This window comes from Elephantulus edwardii, unplaced genomic scaffold (genome assembly GCF_000299155.1).
Source record: "Elephantulus edwardii isolate Elephantulus edwardi_28Jun2011 unplaced genomic scaffold, EleEdw1.0 scaffold00021, whole genome shotgun sequence".
NCBI lineage: Eukaryota > Metazoa > Chordata > Mammalia > Macroscelidea > Macroscelididae > Elephantulus > Elephantulus edwardii.
Window position 1 is genome coordinate 21,194,841 of NW_006399771.1, and position 4,806 is coordinate 21,199,646.

The window sequence follows — 4,806 nt, forward strand, 5'->3', positions numbered from 1 at the left end:
AGGCTCTTGCTCATATGTTGTTTCATGAAATTCCTCTGGTATTCCCTGCTTTCAGCCAAGATCCATCTAACATCAGCAACGACATCCCTAGTACCATGTAATGATGGATGGAGAGAAGACTGAATCTGTCAACAGTTTGATTTTGCGTAGATCCACAGTTAACACACTTGGTACAAGCAGTCAGGAAATAAGGAGACACATTGCATTGGGAAAATTACTTGGAAAAAGACATAATGTTGGTAAGGTTGGAGGGTCAACAAAGGAGAGGAAGACCCTCAGCAAGGTGGATTGACAAGGTGATGGCTGCAATGGACTCTTGTGTGTCAGGAGTTGTTAGGACTTGTCTTAGATCTTTTGTTTATAGGGTCGCTATGAGTTGTACTTGACTCGATAGCACCTAACAACATCAACAAGATTGGCAAGCACATGCAGGGCTGCATCTGTTAATTGAAATAAGTCAATTGGTATCATATTGATTCCTGGGGCCTTATTTCTTTGCCAATTCCTTCAATGCAGCTTCAACTTCCTTCTTCATTACTATTCATTCCAGCTCATATAATATTTCCTAAAATTTTTCAGTGGTAGACAGTTCATTTTGATACAGTGACTCTGTGTATTCCTTCCATCTTTTTTTGATGTTTCCTAAGTCATTTGATGTATTTTCCATAGCACCTTTCAATATTGTAAGCTGAGTCTTAAATTTTTTTCTCTATTTTTTCAGCTTGAGAAATGCCAAGCAAGTTCTTCTTTTCATTCTCCAATTCCAACTCATTATAAATTCCATTAGAATACTTTGTTTTGTCTTCTCGAGCTGCTCTTTAAAATCTTTTGCTCAACTCTGATTTTGTTGTCCCTTGTTTTGATTTTCAATGCTCTAGTCCAATTTTCACTAATTTTTCAATTTGATGCCTTAGAGTTGTCGTGTTGGAGCAGAGTACTGAACATTCCATGGACTGACAAAAGAACAAACAAGTATGTCTTGGAGAAAGTGTAACCAGAGTGCTCCTTGGAGGCAATGATGATAAAGCTTCACTTCACATACTTTGAGCATGTTGCTAGAAGATACTCTTCCTTAGAGAGGGACATTATTCTTGGAAAGACAGAGAGTTGACAATGGAAAGGAAGTCCCTCAACCAGAAAGACTGACACAATGGCTGACACAATGGGCTCTACTGTGTCAAAAGTGAGAAGATGGCATATGAAAGGATCTGCTGTTCATAGAGTCATTATGGGTCATCTTCCACTCAGCAGCATCTAACAACAAGCCACTTAGAGGTTTCATTCGGTCAGCTCTATCAAATAAAATATTTAATTTCTTTTCCTCATTTTAATTATAATTACCTTTTATTATCAATATGATTATAAATCTTGATTTTTCTTTAAGGGTTGGAAACAATACATATAAACTTATAAATATTCCTCACTCTGTCTATATGAACTTTAGTGGCTTAGGCCATTAGGTGTTGCACTGCAAACCCAAAGGCTGTGCCTCTCTGGTGGTTCAAACGAAGCAGCAGTTACAAGCAAAAAGAAGTACCATTTTCTTCTGAGTAATTTATAGCCTCAGAAACCAAATGGAGGGTGAGTTGGTTCTGACTCAATGGCAATGAATTTTTGTTTATTGGTCTGGGTTTCCGCCCCCCCCCCCCCGCCCCCATCTGACATAGTTTGGGCATGTTGCAAGGTAGGACCAGTCCTTGGAGAAAGACGTTATGCTTGGGAGGGTGGAGGGACAGTACAGGAGAGGAAGATTCTCGATAAGATGGATTGATTCAGTGACTGGGGTAATGGGGGTAGGTGTGTCAGAGACCATAAGATTGGCGCAGGATAGGGCAAGGTTTAGGGCTGTTGTTCATAGGGTCATTATGAGTCTCAGGTGACTTGATGGCACATAACAACAACCACAAGAACTAATAGTAAATCAGTCTTCATACCAGGCCATCAGGCCCAACCACTTTTTTTCCCCAATTTATTATTAATTTCAATGAAAACTTACAGAGACTTTGGATTTCCATTCATTCATTGTTGCACTTTTCTCCCCTCCTAGCCCACCCCCCTATTACTTTTTTAACAACATAAATCCACCCACTGGACCCCAATTGGTTTAAACAAGAGGCACCCAGCGCACAACTGATTGTTAATTAAATAAAAAAGACCAAACAGCCCACAACTGATTTACTTGAAAATAAGACACACATCTCCTGAACATAAGGCTATTTGTAAGTATAATTCTTCAAAATTAAAGTATGTTTATTGGGGACTCTCTGTATGTTCTTAATATCATATTAAGAATGTTTCACTCACCCTTGAAAAGATAGTTTAAGGCTTTTATAAGGCAGATACTTACCTGAGTGTAATGGCCACAAACTTTTTGGCATTTCCGAGTCTTGAAGTCATAGTACTGGATTTCATCGTACCAGCTTGTGATGGCTGAAGACACAGAAAACATGAATACCGATCCACTCCAGATATTTTCTCCTAGCACACTGAAGTTTGGGTGTAACTTGTAAGGTGAATGCAACTGTCCATTATGTCCAAATGTGCATTTTCCTGCCCATGCCTTTGCAACCTTGGCTAATGTTGGGTCCCAAGTCTGTAAAAGAAGCAGTAAAAAGTAAAGATACCAGACATGGAAACTCTTAGCCAGCAATGTAAGTGGGGTGAGAGCTGGGAACCGAGATGGGCAGGGAGTGTGACAAGGTAGAGACGGAAATACTAAACATGCCTCCTCTTTATAAACATGATGCATAAGGATTGCCTAGGCTGCCTGGTGGGGGACATAAGGAACTGCCTTGATGGAATATAGTCGGGGAACTAGAACAACATAGCCCTGAAGATCTACAATATACAAAATACTGCACATTGTATTTCACATTACAATGTAGTATATAAACTATGTTAAACTTTACATAGTTTAATAACCACAAGGGCCTAGAAGCTCAGAAAGTTATCAAAACAGTTTCAAACTATGAAGCTAGGATTCAAACTAAATAAAAACCTCATCTCTCCCTTCCAGAGAAATCCAATTATCTGCCAGTACCAAAAACTGTAAACCTTGAGGGGGCGGGGGGACATCTCTAAAGCAAACTCACAAAAATTGACAGGGGCAAAGCACTAAGAAAGAAATGTAAAATCTACCCAAGATCAGAGAAAAGGAACTACCTAAAAAGAGAAGTCAAATGTGCTTTTCCCAGCTCAATTACAAAGTTAGGTAGATAGAGCTGGGGTGTTTTTCTCACAGATTGTGAGTTGAAAGCACAACACATTAATCATAATGGGGAAAAAAATCAGTTGGGATTGCCAAGTATTTCTCCTCCCAAACAACACACAAGCTGGTTTTGACAGCCTGCCACCAGCTCTGATATCCCGCTTACCATGTAGAGCATGTTACTGGCTGTCGGCTTCACCTCTGAACGGAATTTGTTATGAATCCGAACACAGTCTTTGATGAAATCTTCATTTTCAATGTCTGGTAAAGTATTGGATGTGTATGAGTAACAGGACAGCAGAGAGACCATCCAGGCAGACACAGCAAGAGTGGCTCGCATGCTCCTGCCTTCTGGTGTGGAGTCAGCAGGCTGAGGTGGAGCTGACTACAGGTTCCCACCCAGCGCCTGCCATATGCACCACTCTCAGCCTGCAGTTAAACAGACGTTACTAACTACAGTTTCTTCAAAACGGAAAATAGAACATGAGCTCATCACACGTTTGAACAAATAGCTTTCTCCATATATGGTTTGCAGCTTATCTGTCATCTTATGTGTGCTCTTTAACCCTGTCTTTTCAGTGGATCTCTTGTGACACAGAACCTATTGCAACAGATTTTTATGACACTTTCTCGGACTTTATAGGACTTCCTTTTGAGTTGGAACATCTTTCTAAAGAATATTCTACAGTTTCTAGAAATAGCATCCTCTCCTTTCTCTTTTTTAAAATTTTATATTGGCTTACATACAAAAGTAATTTACATTGTTGTTTTGTGCTTTTGAGTCACTTGGGACTCATAGCAACCCTTGTACAAAGCTCTGAATCCTGCTCCATCTTGAGCCAACCTCATCGTCTCTGACACACATACCCCATGACCTCAGTCACTGAGTCAATCCATATCATCCAGGGTCTTCCTCTCTTGTGCTATCCCTCCACCCTTCCAAGCATGATGTTCCTCTCCAGATTGGTCCCTCCTTGCCAAAGTTATGTCAGACAGAGCTTCAAGAATCCTTGTCTCTAAGGAGACACTTGGTTTCACCCTCTCCAAGGTGAACCTGTTTGTTCTTCTCGCAGTCCGTGATATATTCAATACTCTTCTCTAGCACCACAACTCAAAGGCATCAATTCTTCTAAAATCCTTAGTATTGTCTGGCTTTCTGAGACATAAAAAGTAATTGTGAAGATGATGGCCTAGGTCAGGCACCCCTTAATTTCTAGGAAGACATCATTGCTCTTCAGTATTCTGGAGAGGTCCCGGATAGCAGATTTACCCAATGCAATTCATCCTTTGATTTCCTGACAGCTGATACCAAGAGTGTTGATTGTGGAGCCAAGCAAATGGAAGCTGTTGAAAATCTCAATCTCTTCATCTATCATGATGCTGCCAATCAGCCCAGTGATGAGAATCTTTGCAGTTCATTTATTTGCATTGTGTTTAATGGATTCCTCCATTCACATTGAGCTTCACGTTATCATTCCCATACACGGTGTTTTATAAAATTAATTACCAATTATCCATGCCTGTCATTACCCACCTTTTGTGATCTCCACTAAAAATTTCTTAATTCCTTGCCCCTTGCTACGTCCACCAAATTCTGC

General features: G+C 40.3%; 1 pseudogene; it reads right to left on the reverse strand.

Annotated features, from left to right (window-relative positions):
• The window catches only part of LOC102874125, a 26,128-nt pseudogene extending 22,580 nt beyond the window's left edge, over positions 1-3,548 (reverse strand).
• Between the last annotated feature and the right edge of the window lie 1,258 nt (positions 3,549-4,806).